The following is a 24,123-nucleotide window of genomic DNA, read 5'->3' as shown; positions in this document are numbered from 1 at the left end:
GCGAATGCTTTCAAATAAAACATAACTCCTTCTATTCTTCTTTAGAAAATTATAATTCTTATCGTATCAAGAGTGGCATTTAATTTAAAAAGAGCACCCTTATTTTTTTGTATGGCAAGATTATCCGATAGAATGTATGATATGATATGTGATGTCATACATATGGGACAATTAGTATTATCAGAAACTTTATTGCAGGATGCCATTTAGAAGTCATTTCCTGATGATTTAGCCTATTTTTTTGTCTTAATTTTTTAATCTGTGCTTTATATATATATATATTGTCTTTTGAATAAAATCCANTACCGAAATATGTGTTTAATTATGATTAATTGATACTAAATTATTATTTTTTTTTATATTAAATTATTTTACTCTAAATATACATATGCAATAAAATATAAATAAACTATCATACCAATAGTTCTTCATGAAAATTTTATAAGATTAATATTAGATTCGTTAATATATTTTGAATCTAATTAGAAAAGTAAATATTTAATTTACATTTAAAATTTTTTTATTAAAACGAATGAATTATACATAATAATTTTATTATAACATTAATTTAGATCAAAAGTGAGACAATTATTGAAATTTACTGATATTGAATTACTAAGTCTGGCTTAAGGATATTATCATCATTATCATCCTTTCTCCTGGGCGATTACATAAAACCAGTACGTGGCTAAATAAGGAATCTTTACTTTTATAGGTTCTGAATCTTTCTATAAGTCTCGTTTAATTTTCCTATAAATTATCCAAGTTAGAATGGATTATTACGTTAAATAATTCTTGAACATGCCCGTGTAATTAATTTCCTTTAATTAAATACTTTTAAAAATTCTAAAAATAATGTATAACAATTCAAGTATAAATAAAAATAAAATTATTAATATGAAAACAAGTAATTGTATTATATATAATCCAAGAAAATACAGTGTCAATATCATACAATACATCATTATTATTGTCATACAATAAATGTGAGCCTATATATAATATTAACGTCGATCATATTCGCAAGTAGCATTTATTTTCATGTATATTTATGGAATGCAGTGAATCATGTATGATATAGATAAACTACTAAAGAGCATACTTTGAGACTTTCCCATCATTTTCTGCCGATTTAAGAGATTTAGAAAGATATCATACTTTATCTTACTATCGATGGTTATTTTGAATGTTATATAGTAATACATTTTTTTCGATAAATACAAGAAAAACTTTATATATAATCCGTCTATTATATATAATTCGTAAAACCCAAGCACTCGATATTTCATTTAGCAAATTTTTTATAAATTTTTATTATATTTGTGTTATAATAAATGTTATATAACCTCTAAAAATATAGCCTATATTTTCTGGTTTAATATTTTATTTTATATCCCTCTTTAAGTAAAGAATATGCCTTTATTTAAGAGGCAGATTCTTGCATCTAGATACAAAAATACCTGTCGGATTTTTCTCTAGAATAATTAATATATTTAAGTTTTGTAAGAAGAAAATATAGTAATATGCCACATTCGTTTGATGTGGAATATAAATCTGTTTGATCCTTCATAAAAGCGAGAGATATTTGCTGACAGCCAAAGAAAATCTCGCATTTCGAAACCATTAGTCTTTGTGTGTAATAGCATAGTTCTTGATTTGTTTGAAATCTCTTAAGTCTACTTAGATCTTCTTTTCATGTTTTGAATAAATATTGAGTAACTTACATAATATATGTCCTTTCTGACTTAGTAATATATTTTAATATATATATATATATTTTTTTTTTCTTTTTACATTCATAAGTAAGAAAAAAAAAAATGTTAAGCACAGGTTTCAAGCTGGAAGTTTTCTATTTATTTGAACGCATGTAATTTTTAAATAAACATAATCAAGCAATTTTAAATTAAATAAATATATCTAGATTTTAATATAACTTAAGTAAACACCAATTTTCCCTAGTTTCGATAATTAACATTTCCTGAGTGACAAGTCAGTCATTCATGTATATAGACTAATTGAACTGCTTAGCAAACAAATCCAGCAAAGGTTTGACTAAAGAAAAACAAAGAAGTGGATGAAAAAAAAAACAGTCTTCCCAAGAGAGATCGATATAAAGTGAAGACAACTTAACGAAAGTGTTCACATTTTAATGCAAATAGTGTTTGCCCAATGGTGAACACAGTCTGCTAAGTTGTCTTTCGATGCATCTACTGAATCTTGCAATTGGTTAAAATATATTATATGCAAGCTATAAAGTCAATAAAATTAAACTATTTAAATGTATTTAAAATATTCGATTTGAATTTTTACTAAAAGATAATTAATTTTATTCATTCTATACGAATTTATTAATTAATTTGTATTTGCTGAATAGAGCAAATAGTTGGATTGCATACACAATAGGTTACTTGGTAAACTAAATGCAACTAGCTTTTGCATTTTCTACAATCGAAATGTTTAATTCAATATACTTTTGCTAAATTTAATGTTGAAAAATTTAGATTCAATTTTCTGAATTAGTTAATTTTTTATTCATTTTATTTAAAATATATATTTAAATAATTTAAATTTGGAATGAATCATTCCAGTTATAAAAACCAATAATCATTCTTTCACGATGTAAATCCCAAGTAATTACTTAATATTAATTACTATTTTTGTTCTTTCCTTATAAATTATATCGAATAAAATTTGTCACTCCCCTGTGACAAAATTCTTTTAATTAGAATTATCTTTAAAATCAATAATATTGTTTAAATCTTAATTTTTAATCTTAATTTAAATGTAATAATTAAAAATATTTATTTATATTGAAAATAATTCTTCATATAAATCTATATCTCAAGTCATGTTATATATTAATAAATATAAGAAATTATCATGTTAAAATATTAACAGATACTATTATTATTATTTATAATTGTTCTATATATCGAACTATTTGTTATAGGTAAATTACAACCTATAATAGAAACTAATGGTATTTTTATCGCTAGTTTTCTGTGGTGTAGTTTATCTATATCGAGTCAACTAGGAAACCATCACAATTATTGTCATCGTAAATATTTTGAGATGCGATTTTTTTGGACAATTAGTTAATCATCAAATGAATCGGTTTGGAAAAGTCATTCAAGTGTACAGACATCACTTCTGGTAGCATTCTCAGCACGACATCCAAGCTGTCAACGCACAAGATATTCGATCTGTTGTCTTCACTACTTTGCTCTTTTCTACAATCGAATTTTCTATTTTTTTTTTTCAAACCTAACATCTTCTCAACAATTTCTGCTGTCAGAATTGCTTTATTGTTATATACAAAAGAATAACTATTTGCTAATATCGATTAAAATGATTAATTCAACCGTTATCTGAAAGAAGAGATTTAATTATCATATACCGTCGAGTGTCGTGTATTTAGAAACACTCTACCTTTTTGAATAGAGTCGTAGATCTTAGAAAAATTTAATAATCTTTCCAAAAGAATAAATTATAACGCCATTAAATAAACATAAATGGTTTTAGTAATTGTTTATCATAAAATTTGTAAGTGATAACATGATAATTATCTCTCTCTCTTACGACTGAAAATCCTGCTTTTTTTTATTAATTGCGTGCTTAGTATAATTAAATCGATCGATTAATAATCGATTTTTAATGCAAAATAATGGCTTATTATATCATAAAAATAATTCACACTTCTAATCCTCAATTGTTACTTGATTAATCATCTTAAGTAATAAGATTAACGTTGTGTAAATGGAGCAGAAACAGATAACCAGACAAATGATACGATTATATCAACTTATATATATATATAATTTTTTTAGTTTTGATCGATTCATTGATCATAACAGGGTAATAAATCATGATTTAAAATTTTACTATTACTGAGTGACATTATTTATAGGCGTGTAATATTTATACTTGCGCATTTAAAAATTCTCTTGGTGAAAAGTTACTTCTATTCATTGTATCATTTTTTTAAGATATATTTATTCAAAACGTGACTATCCGAAATATTGATCCTGAAATGCACTCATATCCTCTTACACTCCCGTCATTATAGCTAATACATCATTTTTCTTTCTTATACTTGAAAATATATTACCATAATCCTCTTTACGCGATTTCGATTTCTACGTAAATTCTTCCATGCTTAATCCTAAAATAAGCTTGTTAATCCGCTTTATATACTTTAAAACATGAAGTAAAATTCAATTCTACGACAAGAATAAAAGAACAAAATGTCTTACGTCTATTGTGTGGACCTCGTACAATATTTTGTGTTTTTACAATGCAGACTTTTTTATTTTTTAATACAACTTTTATAATATAAACCGACAATAACATTAATTTTTTTTATTAATATTAAAGCCGCATATTTGAAATATTTTTTTTAAGTAAAGCAAATTGTTTATTGATAAAACGAATGAAAAAGTATTCATATCTTGAAGACTTTTTATGGTTTTCTAGATATTTTGCTGTTTTTTTTTTAATTACAAATTGATGTATTTTATGTAAAATTGAAGCTTTTTTTTAAATAAACTGAAATGTTTCAGTTAGCAATTGATGCATTTTAGTAGTAGTTGATGTGTTTTTTTCCCCTTCTGTTCTGTGTTTTTTACGGAAAAATTGATCTATTCCAGATTAATAGAGTGTAGAAAATCGATCGTTAGTGTTAAAAAACGATTATGAAAATTAGATTTTTGTTATAACGTACAGAAAACAGATATCTCAACCCTATTCACCACACAATATGGATTTGACAAAAAGACAATTGACGCAATAATCGATGTTAGCATGAGTCAACCGCGTCAACCGTTCAGACTTCAGACATAACGTCGCCCCCAGACTATTTTTTGAAAATATAAAAATTAAAAGTAAAAAATGTATAAAAGAAAAGATATGCTTTAGCTACTTCAGTCAACTTTTATATAAGTTATATTAAGTAAAACTGGTGTAAAGTTTGAACTCGATCCAAAAGGTGAGCTATTCCTTATTTCTTTTAATCTATCCTCTACTTTTAGTATATATCTTTTTTTTTATTTTTTAGTAAAATTAAACTGCATTTCGGCTATAAAAAAAGAATTAAAACACTTTTGCATTTAAATATATATTTTTCTTTTTTCATTTAAAAATTTCTGGGGCGAAATTTTCAATCTTAAACACACGAAGACGAAGAAATGATTTAATTTCTTTTATAAAATATATATATATATTCATTGTAAAACATTAGATTACTTTACTATTATTCAAGAGTTATACGGTACAAATTGAAAAAAAAATCTATTCAGCAATTTGCTTCTATGTTTTATCATCCTCTTAAAAATAACGCCGGCGAGAATACTATTCTTAGCACTTCTGACCACGTGTGTTCGATCCACGTGGTGTTAAATCCATTTATTGGTCACCCTGACTACCTAATCTTAGTCCATAAAGCGAAAAATTGAATGGAGTGCACACAGAAAGCGCGTACGCGAACAGGAAAAAGCCCCACAGCGCTTTACTATTCGTTAAAACCACGCTTTGGGCACATTTTTTCTTTCCATCAACTAAAGAAGATGGCAAAAATGTTACAGACTAGCTAATAAGAAATATGCAAAAAATGCCCGGGGTATGTTTTTTTATTGAACGCATTCACGCAGTTTTGACAATCGAACTATGATGTGTAATAATAAGAAAATCGTTACATTATTTTACTTTGTATAAGCAAACTAAAAGAGCTCTTCTCTCCAATTTGGTTGACAGTAATTCTCAGTTTGAGTGACTTTCCAAACTTTTAATACGGATAAAATATTCGAATGAATATTATTATTATTATTATAGAAGATTTTTTTTAAACTATCACAAATTTCAACCTACTTTAGAAAGAGCCATGTGCAAGAATCCATATCTCACTCAGTTGAAGGATGTTCATATCATGGGTGCCATATGTTTCACAAAAGAAACCATTTAAGTGCTTAAAGAATGGTTACAACTTTCATTTTTATTTCAAAATGTTAAAAAGAAGTCAGAAATCATAAATTAAAACGCAAACAAGAAATCAAAATGTCTTTTTCTTTAAAAAAATCCATCGATGCAAACGTCATACCAACTGTACGATTGCGTACAGAGGGCAAAAGTAACCGAAAATCCTAACATCAGAAACGCATTTTGAAAATCTGGAGCTTTGGAATTTGAAATGAAACTGAAAATTTTCCTGTTTTTTTTTTCTTTTTTTTTAGATGGTGGAAAGGAGGGGAAGCAGAATCGTCTGATTAGTCGGGTAGCAAAGGAGCCATCAATTTTCCCCTCAGATCTATTGAAGTGTCGAAGTCTTATCCACCCTTTTCACCGTATCTCCCGCCAAGACAGTCCACCCTCGTTGCTAGGAAACCAATCACGTGATTTGCTTGAAAATCGGTTCAGGTGTTTTGATATAGAGAAAAAAGAAAGAGTGCCTTCACTTCAGAAGTCAAAAATTTTCTATGTTTCTCTCTTCAAATTTATTATCGTAGATAACGTGAAGAAAAGTTTAGAATAAAAATGTTCTCACTATTACTTTTACTAAGCTAGACTCTAAAGAAGAAGAAGAAGGAAAAAAAAAATTCTGACGTAATCGCAACTACTTCCAAACTTCAAACACTTCAATTAAGTTTATATTGGAGTTCCAATAATTCTCCTTTGCTTGGTTTTTAACAAAGACTTATTAAAACTATTTTTTTCCTCCATAAAACAGAATCCAATCAGAAGATAATTCGAAGAAGAAAAACTATTATTAACTTTATATATATATATATTGTCTTTTGAATAAAATCCAATTACTCTTATTGCAAGAATAAAGTAAGTATCATTTTCTATCCAACAATAATCCAAGCTTTTTAAGATTTTGACTTTAATTTCTTTGCGGACAAAATCAGCTTCTATTTCTTTATTTTATTTCATTTTTTTATATCTTTCTTTTGTCATTTCCTGAAGCGAAAAATTTAAAACTTAATCCTATCCGCTTTAACTTTTCGCTTGAAATAATTCCTACAGGAGTAAAGGAAATTAAGCAACAATTGAACAGATGACACGTCAAGATGATGTATGGTTTTGTTGTTAAAGTCGGTTATCGGATATTTTGGAGCTGTCTTCTCCTCGGTTTTGTAGAAAATTAGTAGATTTGTATCTTTTCTAACTGTATCGATTATAGGATTAATTAAAATGTTTTATTGTCTCTTGGCTTTTTTTTCTTTCATTCTTTTATACACTTCTTATTATCGAAGGGATCTGACGTTTTAATTTTTTTCTTTTTTTTACTCTTCGTAGGATTAAATATAAAACTTTTTACTTGTTTACTTAAAATGTTAAGAAAGAAATTATAATTATAAAAACATAGAATTCTTCTTTATTAATATTTAATATATTCTTTTACAGGCCATGATAGAACTGAACCATTTGGTGCAAAACTAGACACAGAAGGCCTCCAAAATTTAGTCTTTTACGCGAAAAAATTCGAGTTTGAAATATTTTTTTTAAGTAAAGCAAATTGTTTATTGATAAAACGAATGAAAAAGTATTCATATCTTGAAGACTTTTTATGGTTTTCTAGATATTTTGCTGTTTTTTTTTAATTACAAATTGATGTATTTTATGTAAAATTGAAGCTTTTTTTTAAATAAACTGAAATGTTTCAGTTAGCAATTGATGCATTTTAGTAGTAGTTGATGTGTTTTTTTCCCCTTCTGTTCTGTGTTTTTTACGGAAAAATTGATCTATTCCAGATTAATAGAGTGTAGAAAATCGATCGTTAGTGTTAAAAAACGATTATGAAAATTAGATTTTTGTTATAACGTACAGAAAACAGATATCTCAACCCTATTCACCACACAATATGGATTTGACAAAAAGACAATTGACGCAATAATCGATGTTAGCATGAGTCAACCGCGTCAACCGTTCAGACTTCAGACATAACGTCGCCCCCAGACTATTTTTTGAAAATATAAAAATTAAAAGTAAAAAATGTATAAAAGAAAAGATATGCTTTAGCTACTTCAGTCAACTTTTATATAAGTTATATTAAGTAAAACTGGTGTAAAGTTTGAACTCGATCCAAAAGGTGAGCTATTCCTTATTTCTTTTAATCTATCCTCTACTTTTAGTATATATCTTTTTTTTTATTTTTTAGTAAAATTAAACTGCATTTCGGCTATAAAAAAAGAATTAAAACACTTTTGCATTTAAATATATATTTTTCTTTTTTCATTTAAAAATTTCTGGGGCGAAATTTTCAATCTTAAACACACGAAGACGAAGAAATGATTTAATTTCTTTTATAAAATATATATATATATTCATTGTAAAACATTAGATTACTTTACTATTATTCAAGAGTTATACGGTACAAATTGAAAAAAAAATCTATTCAGCAATTTGCTTCTATGTTTTATCATCCTCTTAAAAATAACGCCGGCGAGAATACTATTCTTAGCACTTCTGACCACGTGTGTTCGATCCACGTGGTGTTAAATCCATTTATTGGTCACCCTGACTACCTAATCTTAGTCCATAAAGCGAAAAATTGAATGGAGTGCACACAGAAAGCGCGTACGCGAACAGGAAAAAGCCCCACAGCGCTTTACTATTCGTTAAAACCACGCTTTGGGCACATTTTTTCTTTCCATCAACTAAAGAAGATGGCAAAAATGTTACAGACTAGCTAATAAGAAATATGCAAAAAATGCCCGGGGTATGTTTTTTTATTGAACGCATTCACGCAGTTTTGACAATCGAACTATGATGTGTAATAATAAGAAAATCGTTACATTATTTTACTTTGTATAAGCAAACTAAAAGAGCTCTTCTCTCCAATTTGGTTGACAGTAATTCTCAGTTTGAGTGACTTTCCAAACTTTTAATACGGATAAAATATTCGAATGAATATTATTATTATTATTATAGAAGATTTTTTTTAAACTATCACAAATTTCAACCTACTTTAGAAAGAGCCATGTGCAAGAATCCATATCTCACTCAGTTGAAGGATGTTCATATCATGGGTGCCATATGTTTCACAAAAGAAACCATTTAAGTGCTTAAAGAATGGTTACAACTTTCATTTTTATTTCAAAATGTTAAAAAGAAGTCAGAAATCATAAATTAAAACGCAAACAAGAAATCAAAATGTCTTTTTCTTTAAAAAAATCCATCGATGCAAACGTCATACCAACTGTACGATTGCGTACAGAGGGCAAAAGTAACCGAAAATCCTAACATCAGAAACGCATTTTGAAAATCTGGAGCTTTGGAATTTGAAATGAAACTGAAAATTTTCCTGTTTTTTTTTTCTTTTTTTTTAGATGGTGGAAAGGAGGGGAAGCAGAATCGTCTGATTAGTCGGGTAGCAAAGGAGCCATCAATTTTCCCCTCAGATCTATTGAAGTGTCGAAGTCTTATCCACCCTTTTCACCGTATCTCCCGCCAAGACAGTCCACCCTCGTTGCTAGGAAACCAATCACGTGATTTGCTTGAAAATCGGTTCAGGTGTTTTGATATAGAGAAAAAAGAAAGAGTGCCTTCACTTCAGAAGTCAAAAATTTTCTATGTTTCTCTCTTCAAATTTATTATCGTAGATAACGTGAAGAAAAGTTTAGAATAAAAATGTTCTCACTATTACTTTTACTAAGCTAGACTCTAAAGAAGAAGAAGAAGGAAAAAAAAAATTCTGACGTAATCGCAACTACTTCCAAACTTCAAACACTTCAATTAAGTTTATATTGGAGTTCCAATAATTCTCCTTTGCTTGGTTTTTAACAAAGACTTATTAAAACTATTTTTTTCCTCCATAAAACAGAATCCAATCAGAAGATAATTCGAAGAAGAAAAACTATTATTAACTTTATATATATATATATTGTCTTTTGAATAAAATCCAATTACTCTTATTGCAAGAATAAAGTAAGTATCATTTTCTATCCAACAATAATCCAAGCTTTTTAAGATTTTGACTTTAATTTCTTTGCGGACAAAATCAGCTTCTATTTCTTTATTTTATTTCATTTTTTTATATCTTTCTTTTGTCATTTCCTGAAGCGAAAAATTTAAAACTTAATCCTATCCGCTTTAACTTTTCGCTTGAAATAATTCCTACAGGAGTAAAGGAAATTAAGCAACAATTGAACAGATGACACGTCAAGATGATGTATGGTTTTGTTGTTAAAGTCGGTTATCGGATATTTTGGAGCTGTCTTCTCCTCGGTTTTGTAGAAAATTAGTAGATTTGTATCTTTTCTAACTGTATCGATTATAGGATTAATTAAAATGTTTTATTGTCTCTTGGCTTTTTTTTCTTTCATTCTTTTATACACTTCTTATTATCGAAGGGATCTAAATGACGTTTTAATTTTTTTCTTTTTTTTTACTCTTCGTAGGATTAAATATAAAACTTTTTACTTGTTTACTTAAAATGTTAAGAAAGAAATTATAATTATAAAAACATAGAATTCTTCTTTATTAATATTTAATATATTCTTTTACAGGCCATGATAGAACTGAACCATTTGGTGCAAAACTAGACACANATCCAAGGAGGGGGGATTAAACAAAATTTCTGGGTGGAGTTCTCCACTCCTGCTGACCTCTGAGGGTCAATCAGGACATTTAACTAGACCCCTGACTCAGGTGCGGTACTCGTGTCCTGTTGATTTCCTGCTATTCATCTGACTCCCCCACTTATCACGTGACTTCTGTTTCCTATTAGTAGACCAAATGACCGAAACTTGACGTGAATCGAATGGCGAATAAAAAGTAACACTTGCTTCGTCATTATCAAAATAAACCGTAATAAAAAATATTAATAATAAAAATAGCTCACGTTATCCACTTAAAATTAAACAAAGTAACGTTATAAAATAAAATTTATAGGTAATTTTTTTCCTTTTATAAACCCCAATACACGTTCAATAACACGTGATATATAACCGTGTAGATTGAATAATGTATTTTTAAAGGTTAAAAAAAAACATTGTAAAAAATGATGCAACCTTCATAAACATGATTTTTATACACGTTTGCGTTCTTTCGTTACGTAGACATAATGTATTCGAATGCATCAGATGCTTGTCGTTTTTTTATATAGATATATATATATGATAAGAATGCAGGAACAATATAACCGCTGCACGAACAATGCTATCGAGTCTCCTACGCGTCACTCATAGTCTATCTATAAGTTATATCAGAAAGAAAGGTAGCCTTGTATATACATATATAACTCTTTGAACAAAGATTATTTTAGAAACATTGCTTTGGGGATTAAAATAAATAAAAACTTGCTTTCATCTCTGGTGCAACAAATTCACATAAACGATTTCGAGTAGCGCGTCATAAAACTACTTTAAGAAGGTGTAAAAAAATGTAAATGCGTCAGGTTTTTTTTTCGGTAAAAATGCAATAAGATTAAAGAATAGTAGCACATCTTGGACAAACTTTTTATCCAAGCAAAAGATCCACAAATAGAAATGCCCCGAATGGTGATAGCACATACAGCTGTCTTTTAGACAGGAGACAGGAGTGTTTGCAGTTAATGATACGTAGCGAGTGTGAATCATGTTGTGTGAAGTCAACAGTTGTACAGCTGAGTCAGACTTCAGCGGTTACAATGGATAACTACAGGTGAGATATTTCCCCCCCCCTAAGCTCAGGTAAGAGATAGAGAAAAAAATAAATAAATAATTTAGTTAACAGTGAAGAGTATAAGCTTCAATGAAAGCGTTCATTCAACAGGAAGGAAAATTAATAATACGTTTGCACCTGTTTAGTTGAATTTCAAGAGAATGAATTATGATGAAGCTAATAGATTTAATTTGCATATCTTAAGAGAAAAGATATTTTAGTATGAGTAGTTTAATCACGCGAGAGAATATTGTACTATATCGTATTTTGTGCAATTTATCTTCCCTTTTCTTAATAGGATTCTTCTCGAGTTCCTGAACACTCGATAATGATCATCGATACGGAATTTATCATTTTATCTAATTATTTAATTTTAAAAACTTTTAAATATTTGCAAACATAATCGTGAATAATTTTTCTTTTTGTTTCCTGCAAAAAGTTTATAATTAACTTTATTAAAGTTAGAAAAAAGTGCACCTGTTTATGTTGAAGAAAAATTTATGCAGAAGTTTTTACTTACATCAATCAATTCGGTGAAGCAGCAATGTAAGCTTTGTAATTAATGTCAAATCGAGTTCATAAACAATCGTAAAGATATTGACTGCTGACAAAATGGCTACAGAAAAAAAAAATAGTTTGATACAAATTGTTTTGATTGTATCAACACATTTGTGTCAAAATAATAATCCTTTCTGACAACCATAATCTAAGAATGTCTCTTATTGTCTCAATTCTCTTCTTAAGTACAGTAGGTGGATTTTCTTTAATAATCACACCGGAATTAGCTTTAATAATATTTAGGCAAAATGATAATGACTGTTATTGTGTTAGGTTTCAGTTAATCTTAAGTAATTATCCTATTGAAGGATGATAAAATTTATTTATATCAACTCTATAAATTATTGGGTGGAGTTTTATAACTCAGGGTGTGCCATGTCTGGAACAAAATGACAATCATACCCTTCTCTGTCGATGACATGTTGATAGGTAGTTTTTAACAGCTATTCTCGATGATATGAATGGGCCTCGTTGCAAAAAAAATTACCCCAAATCTTCAAAAATGGCGCTCATAACTTTTAACTTAATGCATTTCTTTGCCTTGCTAGGATCACATTTTAAACTAGGAATTCTTTACGTGTAATATTAAACTTACAGAAGAATTTCCCGGGTTAAGTAAACAAGGAGATTTTCTTTAGTGAGGAATGTTGAGATCGTGTTGCAGAGAGAATCGAGTCTTTGAAATTATGCGAATATTTAAGTAATTATTAATCGTCATGTTTTTACTTTTCTTAATCTGTTTTAATATATAACATAAGAGGAATTCAAGAATCTACCAAACAATCAATGGAATTTGCATAAGCGTATGTTAAATAAATGGGTGGGAATAATGTGACACAATGAGCGATTGCTCAATTTTAAACGAAGAGGGCATTGATATTTTTCCTCCTTTTCGACTTCAATTATTGCTGTGTAGCTGGATATGTTGCTCTAGATTTGTTGCTCCGCAGATAGCAATTGACTGAATGTAAGTTATATGCATTACAACGCTAACCAATTTCAGAAAGCTACATAAAAAAAGAAAAAGAAAAAAATAATAAGAGAGGAGACAGATAAAGAAAGGAAAAGATTGCGATGATAAAACATCTAATTATATAATTACGGTGGTATTAAGTACCGGTAAATAACTATTATACAAAATTATACCAATTGTTATAATAGTGAGTTGAAAATTATGCAGAATTATAAGTGTGATAAGATTTCTCATCACGTTTTTACATCATTACATAAAATGAATATTAATTTCAAAATAATTTAATATTTATTTATTTTCCCTTAAAAATTTTAATAAACAAATAAAATCATTTATTTCAAATCTTAAATAAATCAGTTGAAATGGTTGTATAATTTACAATAATATTTTTATAGTTCAATAGAGAATTTAGCAGATGCAGTGTGCGAAGAACTGTTTCCTGACTATAGAACGATACTTCCCCTCTCAGAGTTGTGACCCGTGGGTCGCTGTGCCTCAGGCAGAACCCACGGGAAAGGCCTCGTCCAACTACACATTGCGGGACGGGAGTATTACTTATAGACGTGTATACTCCGTATATGATGTCAATCTGATAATTGCACTACCTCTATTGTCTTTCTGTTGAAAGATATTTATTGGTTTTACTATCTCCCTTGAATTTCAAACACCTCCAGATGCACATCGCTGCTTTTAACCTCCTTTTATAATATTACAGCAAAGTGTATACTAAAGAAAGATGTATCATTTAAAAAAAATCAGAAATTACGAGCAATTTTAATAAATTATGATTTAAATTTAAATCCTTTTTTTCAAACGAAACTGAAGCTTAGAAAATGTTTTTCGTGTTTACAATTAATTAAAATCGCATTTAAGATTAGAAAAAAATAGTTTGAGCAGTTTAATTTTAATGATTTTTGTGATAAATAAATTAAATGGTGTAATCATTTCAAGTTATTAAGTTTTAGAATTTAATCTGTGTTTAATAATGTTTTTTGATGTCAAATTTAGTTACTTTATAAGCTTAAAAAATAGAAATTTAATTAATTTTTTTTCCTATCTCATCTCGCTAAAATTATGAATTGTTAAAAAAAATTTAATAAACTCTTATAGTTATAAATTTCAAATTCTGATAATGTTATTTATATAACAACAATTTAATTAATATTATAAATTTTAAATTTGAGGATATTATGTTATTAGAATTATAATTTTCACGACTTAATATAAGACTTTAGAGCGCCGAGATTGTTAGGTAAGATCTTAAATTCATACCACAAATTTAGAGTGAATAATTAATAATTCGCAAAGATATAAATATTTGCCGTTGACATTGATTTTATTGATTAAGATACCATTCAAATTTAACTACACGATGACAGCAAATAAATGAATTTAAACAAAATAAAGAAAGAAGATAAGAAAAGCTGTCGATGGAAGCAAAACTTTAAGCTTATTTACTTCAATTAAAACTCTTACTTTCCATTACGAACTAAAAGCATTTCTAGAGAATAATTTGCATACATTTTATTACTTGTAACGAATATTCGGATTATGCCGAATAATTAAAAGTTACTAGATGTAATAAAAACACCGTTTATAGATACACCTAATCGTCGACACAATAAGTACAATACAATTATCAGATAAATCGGAATTTATCTACCTTCTTTTTTTATTATTATTATTAATGGAGTTGCGCTAATGATTTAGAAATCGTTTTGTATCATCTCGTTCTTCTTTTTTTTCTCTCTCTCTCCATTTACAAATTTTCAATTAAGAAACTCCATCACGTTTTAGAAAACTTTTAAGCGAGATCGTTAATTATTACAGATTTCATCACGTGTCTTTACCCAAAGTAATAAACGTCTACCAATCCATCAACAAAATATTGTTGATCCCAAGCAATACACCCAACTTGTTTAACTGGAAAGAAAGCCGATGGCTGTTATTCCCGCCCAAGTTATTATTTAGACGAAGTTCTGAGGGATCGTAAAGCGACATTTTGCTCGTTAACTTTAAATGAACGTAGTTGACCACCTCCAACTTTCTTAAACAAATAAGGTGCGAATGTCGTTATTACTTAAGATGCGATTTATAGCGTTACTACCGTTCTTTTTTATTTTTTATTTTTATTATTTGTAATTATTGGAGCCGTAAATAAATTTCTTTGGCTATCTTAATGCTCTTTTTCTTTTGAGAAAATGCCCGAAGAGACTCGATTCTTTGTTTAATAAACGAAAATATAAAAACCTTTTAGTCAATTATTTTTTTAATATTAATGCTAAAGTACTTAAGGGACTCGTCTACATTTTATTAGCCACATCTAGATCCGTGTTCTTTTTAAAAAGTTATTCATAGCAAGAAAACTTGTTGAAATTTGTTTAATAATTTTTTTTCCTTAATTTAATGAAAAATATTCTTCCTTTATTAAAGTTTAATATTCAAAATATAGCCTACATTCTTATATTTTGTTCTTTTAATAGAAGACTACGTGAAAATCGAATCTCTCATGAGTTATTAATGATTCTAAATGGCAATTTGGTGTCATTGATATAAATTATTGTGATTTATATAACTAAACTAAATCAAGTTAATGGTTCTGAAATTTGATTTTTTTCATTTATTTTCGAATTTTATACAAGTTTAGGCTATTAATACGCTATATATATTATCTTTTTCGATTCATTAGCTGAAAAATATCTTTTCTTATTAATCTTAACCTGCAAAAACTTATATTATTATTAATTAAAAATTAAAAAATACAGTAATTTTTTAAAATTTAAACAAAAATTAAATTATATATTTTATAATTAATGGCTAATTTTTTTATTTAAAGAAATTATTATTCTCAATTCATTTTTAACTGTATCTTACGATGATATACGTTAAAAAATGAAATTAAAAATTAATTATTATTACATTTTATTAATTAAAATGTAAAATAAGTTAGAATATGTAAAATTAAATTCTCGACAGTTCTATTTTATTATGTGCAATGCAGATATATAATTTATTTTAACCACATCCGGCAGTTATAAGTTTTATGAGGTAGAACTTTTACAGAATTAATTTTATAACAAAATTATTATTCATAACTAAATGCCACGAATAACCTACACACTTATATTTTATAGATTTTATGATTGCTTGTAATTCATGTTTACGATTTATCTATAACCCTCTAGCAATAGCCGAACCTACAGCTATAATAAAAATGAACGAATTAATTGTATTATATATGAAATTTACACTCGTTGTAACGTAGTAACGAAAGTAAATTATTTAAACAGATAAAAACACAAAAAAAATATTAAAAAAAAAAAAATACAAATGTAAGCCGATAAGATGCAATTGTCACTCGTCTTATAGAGTAAAAAGATAAGGTATTCCCAAAACGCAATATCTTCGACTCATCCCCATTCATTTAGTAAAGGAGAAGAGCTTTTTGATATGCTTTCTGATAGACTTAGATGACAGAACCGCCTACTCCTAACGAGATTACAGTACATTATTGTGAGGATTACAGCTGAGGCCACTAGGGACGTTGTAGTTGCATGTCCAGGCGTCACTAACCGATCAACCTCGTCCCGTCAGATATATTTGAATGGGAGAGAACAGCAGGAAGGTGATAAAGTATGGTTTAAAGAGAGAGAGAGAGAGAGCGAAGAGAAAACGAGAAAGAATCAGACTGGGAGTAACTATCATCCGAATAAAGATAAAGGATGCGGAGAGATCTTCCAAAAGTTTAAAGATTCTTCGATAATGCGGGGCCACTTTTTAAAAATAATATATTTATATATATATAAAAGTATCCCTCGACATCTCAGAAAGTTTGAAGGAAACTTTTAATCACTTTCACTCTGACGAAGAGAGGAGGGGGGAGGAAAATAGAGCCGACGCAATAGGTGGCATAAGAAAATTTCTGTATAAGAGCACTTATAAATGGTGAAAAACTGTTTTTGCACATAGGGTTCCAACCTCCCACCGAGTTATGTTCTTTGATAAAGTGACTGCTTTAATATAAGTTGGATTTGAGACAGGCAATTTTGACCGTCTGTTCATCGACCCGAAAAGATGTTGGGTAATATAAATTTAAATGCGCCATTGAGCTGTCAAACATAATAGGAATACTTATTATCATAGTAGAAAGTAAGGTATTAATAATAACATGCTTGCATATTAAAAATAACTCCTTGTAAAAGTGGGTAATAATATTTTAAAAATTTTATTTTGGTGCTAATAAAACGTTGATTACGCATATAAATAGCTGTTAAGAAAATGTATGGCTCGTTTAGAATGCTATCAACCTTGTAGATAAGCTAATTTATCCTTTTAATTCTTGCGCTGATTGAAAATTATTAATAAGTTTATAGACATTTTTTTTTCTTTAGTTAGAAATATTAATTTAAATGATAATTAAATCGTTAACAATTATCAGAAAGAAAAGTGCATTAGGAAACACTCTAGTAAATATTTTTAAAATATTAAGTGAAGATCTAACCTCCACTTAAAATGCTTAATTCGTTTAAAGTATTCATTTATAAAGCTCTTTTTCTTCTTCTTATTCTGCTTAAAAATTATCCCACTAGCAACGTTAATCGCAGTCATTAAAGCTCGTTTTAAAAATCAACACAATCTTCTATACGAATAAAAATCGTAAAATTAACGAAGAGTAAATTAATTTATTAGCAAAAATATATGGCTCAACGTAATTAAGTTGTGTTAAAATTACTTTTAAAAACAATGAAAATTATTATTATTATTATTAAAAGTTAACGAAGGGTTCGCGATTTCAAGAAATGTTTCTGTAGTTAAAATCCAAGGAGGGGGGATTAAACAAAATTTCTGGGTGGAGTTCTCCACTCCTGCTGACCTCTGAGGGTCAATCAGGACATTTAACTAGACCCCTGACTCAGGTGCGGTACTCGTGTCCTGTTGATTTCCTGCTATTCATCTGACTCCCCCACTTATCACGTGACTTCTGTTTCCTATTAGTAGACCAAATGACCGAAACTTGACGTGAATCGAATGGCGAATAAAAAGTAACACTTGCTTCGTCATTATCAAAATAAACCGTAATAAAAAATATTAATAATAAAAATAGCTCACGTTATCCACTTAAAATTAAACAAAGTAACGTTATAAAATAAAATTTATAGGTAACTTTTTTCCTTTTATAAACCCCAATACACGTTCAATAACACGTGATATATAACCGTGTAGATTGAATAATGTATTTTTAAAGGTTAAAAAAAAACATTGTAAAAAATGATGCAACCTTCATAAACATGATTTTTATACACGTTTGCGTTCTTTCGTTACGTAGACATAATGTATTCGAATGCATGAGATGCTTGTCGTTTTTTTATATAGATATATATATATGATAAGAATGCAGGAACAATATAACCGCTGCACGAACAATGCTATCGAGTCTCCTACGCGTCACTCATAGTCTATCTATAAGTTATATCAGAAAGAAAGGTAGCCTTGTATATACATATATAACTCTTTGAACAAAGATTATTTTAGAAACATTGCTTTGGGGATTAAAATAAATAAAAACTTGCTTTCATCTCTGGTGCAACAAATTCACATAAACGATTTCGAGTAGCGCGTCATAAAACTACTTTAAGAAGGTGTAAAAAAATGTAAATGCGTCAGGTTTTTTTTTCGGTAAAAATGCAATAAGATTAAAGAATAGTAGCACATCTTGGACAAACTTTTTATCCAAGCAAAAGATCCACAAATAGAAATGCCCCGAATGGTGATAGCACATACAGCTGTCTTTTAGACAGGAGACAGGAGTGTTTGCAGTTAATGATACGTAGCGAGTGTGAATCATGTTGTGTGAAGTCAACAGTTGTACAGCTGAGTCAGACTTCAGCGGTTACAATGGATAACTACAGGTGAGATATTTCCCCCCCCCTAAGCTCAGGTAAGAGATAGAGAAAAAAATAAATAAATAATTTAGTTAACAGTGAAGAGTATAAGCTTCAATGAAAGCGTTCATTCAACAGGAAGGAAAATTAATAATACGTTTGCACCTGTTTAGTTGAATTTCAAGAGAATGAATTATGATGAAGCTAATAGATTTAATTTGCATATCTTAAGAGAAAAGATATTTTAGTATGAGTAGTTTAATCACGCGAGAGAATATTGTACTATATCGTATTTTGTGCAATTTATCTTCCCTTTTCTTAATAGGATTCTTCTCGAGTTCCTGAACACTCGATAATGATCATCGATACGGAATTTATCATTTTATCTAATTATTTAATTTTAAAAACTTTTAAATATTTGCAAACATAATCGTGAATAATTTTTCTTTTTGTTTCCTGCAAAAAGTTTATAATTAACTTTATTAAAGTTAGAAAAAAGTGCACCTGTTTATGTTGAAGAAAAATTTATGCAGAAGTTTTTACTTACATCAATCAATTCGGTGAAGCAGCAATGTAAGCTTTGTAATTAATGTCAAATCGAGTTCATAAACAATCGTAAAGATATTGACTGCTGACAAAATGGCTACAGAAAAAAAAATAGTTTGATACAAATTGTTTTGATTGTATCAACACATTTGTGTCAAAATAATAATCCTTTCTGACAACCATAATCTAAGAATGTCTCTTATTGTCTCAATTCTCTTCTTAAGTACAGTAGGTGGATTTTCTTTAATAATCACACCGGAATTAGCTTTAATAATATTTAGGCAAAATGATAATGACTGTTATTGTGTTAGGTTTCAGTTAATCTTAAGTAATTATCCTATTGAAGGATGATAAAATTTATTTATATCAACTCTATAAATTATTGGGTGGAGTTTTATAACTCAGGGTGTGCCATGTCTGGAACAAAATGACAATCATACCCTTCTCTGTCGATGACATGTTGATAGGTAGTTTTTAACAGCTATTCTCGATGATATGAATGGGCCTCGTTGCAAAAAAAATTACCCCAAATCTTCAAAAATGGCGCTCATAACTTTTAACTTAATGCATTTCTTTGCCTTGCTAGGATCACATTTTAAACTAGGAATTCTTTACGTGTAATATTAAACTTACAGAAGAATTTCCCGGGTTAAGTAAACAAGGAGATTTTCTTTAGTGAGGAATGTTGAGATCGTGTTGCAGAGAGAATCGAGTCTTTGAAATTATGCGAATATTTAAGTAATTATTAATCGTCATGTTTTTACTTTTCTTAATCTGTTTTAATATATAACATAAGAGGAATTCAAGAATCTACCAAACAATCAATGGAATTTGCATAAGCGTATGTTAAATAAATGGGTGGGAATAATGTGACACAATGAGCGATTGCTCAATTTTAAACGAAGAGGGCATTGATATTTTTCCTCCTTTTCGACTTCAATTATTGCTGTGTAGCTGGATATGTTGCTCTAGATTTGTTGCTCCGCAGATAGCAATTGACTGAATGTAAGTTATATGCATTACAACGCTAACCAATTTCAGAAAGCTACATAAAAAAAGAAAAAGAAAAAAATAATAAGAGAGGAGACAGATAAAGAAAGGAAAAGATTGCGATGATAAAACATCTAATTATATAATTACGGTGGTATTAAGTACCGGTAAATAACTATTATACAAAATTATACCAATTGTTATAATAGTGAGTTGAAAATTATGCAGAATTATAAGTGTGATAAGATTTCTCATCACGTTTTTACATCATTACATAAAATGAATATTAATTTCAAAATAATTTAATATTTATTTATTTTCCCTTAAAAATTTTAATAAACAAATAAAATCATTTATTTCAAATCTTAAATAAATCAGTTGAAATGGTTGTATAATTTACAATAATATTTTTATAGTTCAATAGAGAATTTAGCAGATGCAGTGTGCGAAGAACTGTTTCCTGACTATAGAACGATACTTCCCCTCTCAGAGTTGTGACCCGTGGGTCGCTGTGCCTCAGGCAGAACCCACGGGAAAGGCCTCGTCCAACTACACATTGCGGGACGGGAGTATTACTTATAGACGTGTATACTCCGTATATGATGTCAATCTGATAATTGCACTACCTCTATTGTCTTTCTGTTGAAAGATATTTATTGGTTTTACTATCTCCCTTGAATTTCAAACACCTCCAGATGCACATCGCTGCTTTTAACCTCCTTTTATAATATTACAGCAAAGTGTATACTAAAGAAAGATGTATCATTTAAAAAAAATCAGAAATTACGAGCAATTTTAATAAATTATGATTTAAATTTAAATCCTTTTTTTCAAACGAAACTGAAGCTTAGAAAATGTTTTTCGTGTTTACAATTAATTAAAATCGCATTTAAGATTAGAAAAAAATAGTTTGAGCAGTTTAATTTTAATGATTTTTGTGATAAATAAATTAAATGGTGTAATCATTTCAAGTTATTAAGTTTTAGAATTTAATCTGTGTTTAATAATGTTTTTTGATGTCAAATTTAGTTACTTTATAAGCTTAAAAAATAGAAATTTAATTAATTTTTTTTCCTATCTCATCTCGCTAAAATTATGAATTGTTAAAAAAAATTTAATAAACTCTTATAGTTATAAATTTCAAATTCTGATAATGTTATTTATATAACAACAATTTAATTAATATTATAAATTTTAAATTTGAGGATATTATGTTATTAGAATTATAATTTTCACGACTTAATATAAGACTTTAGAGCGCCGAGATTGTTAGGTAAGATCTTAAATTCATACCACAAATTTAGAGTGAATAATTAATAATTCGCAAAGATATAAATATTTGCCGTTGACATTGATTTTATTGATTAAGATACCATTCAAATTTAACTACACGATGACAGCAAATAAATGAATTTAAACAAAATAAAGAAAGAAGATAAGAAAAGCTGTCGATGGAAGCAAAACTTTAAGCTTATTTACTTCAATTAAAACTCTTACTTTCCATTACGAACTAAAAGCATTTCTAGAGAATAATTTGCATACATTTTATTACTTGTAACGAATATTCGGATTATGCCGAATAATTAAAAGTTACTAGATGTAATAAAAACACCGTTTATAGATACACCTAATCGTCGACACAATAAGTACAATACAATTATCAGATAAATCGGAATTTATCTACCTTCTTTTTTTATTATTATTATTAATGGAGTTGCGCTAATGATTTAGAAATCGTTTTGTATCATCTCGTTCTTCTTTTTTTTCTCTCTCTCTCCATTTACAAATTTTCAATTAAGAAACTCCATCACGTTTTAGAAAACTTTTAAGCGAGATCGTTAATTATTACAGATTTCATCACGTGTCTTTACCCAAAGTAATAAACGTCTACCAATCCATCAACAAAATATTGTTGATCCCAAGCAATACACCCAACTTGTTTAACTGGAAAGAAAGCCGATGGCTGTTATTCCCGCCCAAGTTATTATTTAGACGAAGTTCTGAGGGATCGTAAAGCGACATTTTGCTCGTTAACTTTAAATGAACGTAGTTGACCACCTCCAACTTTCTTAAACAAATAAGGTGCGAATGTCGTTATTACTTAAGATGCGATTTATAGCGTTACTACCGTTCTTTTTTATTTTTTATTTTTATTATTTGTAATTATTGGAGCCGTAAATAAATTTCTTTGGCTATCTTAATGCTCTTTTTCTTTTGAGAAAATGCCCGAAGAGACTCGATTCTTTGTTTAATAAACGAAAATATAAAAACCTTTTAGTCAATTATTTTTTTAATATTAATGCTAAAGTACTTAAGGGACTCGTCTACATTTTATTAATGATTCTTCTATTGTTTTCTGCTGATGTTTTTAATATTATACTTAAATTTTCTATGAAATCCCTCAAGATATTGTGTTATTTTTACTCGTTATTTTTTATGAAGAATTTTTATAGGTAAAACCTTTAAAGCAACGATTAAAAACATTATGAATATAGTTTCGATCATTTTTCCATGGCTCAAATTAATCAGCTAATGGTTAAAAGCGAGTTTCTAATAGTTTCTAAACTTTATCACTTCTAAATATAGAAACTAAAATCACCTTAGAGGACGTAACTCATGTAGAAATGATCTCGTTTTAATGAAACATTAGATATACTTTGTTGAATGAATGGAATTAATTAAAATTTAATCGAAAGTATTAAATGGCTTTTTATATCAGTATCTGTATTCAGGATTTTAAAAAGAAACATATATTTTAATTATGTTTTTTTAAAATACCGTGTATGAGAATAAGAAGAAGCTCCCTATTAGGCGAGTGTGGTCTTTCTAGTGGCTTCAAATGCCTTATAATCCGGATGAGCGGTTCATGGACCTAAGAAGTCATGAGGGTGCTCTGTCAAGCGCGGGGTTCCTAATTGTGTTAAGGTTGGCCTCACAGGTTGTAATTTTTTTGTGAAAGCTTATCCAACTGCACCGAAGTTGAATATTGGTACAGAATAGGCTTTTATCACCCCATCGAAAGAACTAGGCGAAATAATTGATTTAAAAGAGACACTTCTCAGCAGTTTCCTTCATTTTCAACTATTGTATGTGGAAAAGTTATAGCGTAGAAAGCGTATCAATCTCTGGAATGAAAAGGAAGAGGAAAATTTAGAATAGCGTATTTAAAATTAAAATTCGATACGTGATCGACATATTTTTACTCTCTCTCGACCATGCTTCTACTTGTGTAGTTACATTACATATTAGCATGCTAACGGTATATTCCCCGAACACAGGGTGTACATGATTGGCACGTGCTGACACGTGAGTATTAAAGAGAAAGAAGAAGAGGTATAAAAACACTTGAATGTGTGAACGTTATCCTTAACAAATTGCTATCGTCTAGAATGAATTGAGTAAATCTCGTTATTTAAATGATATTTATTAGTTATGTATAGAAAATCAAATAAAAGGCATTATTATATCGTTTCCAAAATTTTAAATTTGCTAAGATAAGATTCACATAATACACGAAACTCATTGATATTAACTTAT

At 28.5% G+C, this 24,123-nt stretch overlaps 1 protein-coding gene across 2 annotated transcripts in view; it reads right to left on the bottom strand.

The window, feature by feature from the left end:
• Positions 1 to 24,123, bottom strand: part of LOC111621472 (collagen alpha-1(XXIII) chain-like) — a 78,285-nt gene that overhangs the window by 50,919 nt on the left and 3,243 nt on the right. The gene's annotated exons all lie outside the window — the stretch shown is intronic.

The sequence above is a fragment of the Centruroides sculpturatus genome, unplaced genomic scaffold (assembly GCF_000671375.1).
Source record: "Centruroides sculpturatus isolate CEXI.00-Female unplaced genomic scaffold, Cexi_2.0 scaffold249, whole genome shotgun sequence".
In the NCBI taxonomy this organism is placed as follows: Eukaryota; Metazoa; Arthropoda; class Arachnida; order Scorpiones; family Buthidae; genus Centruroides; species Centruroides sculpturatus.
Note: the sequence above shows the minus strand (reverse complement) of the source record. Positions and strands in the feature narration are given on the sequence as shown.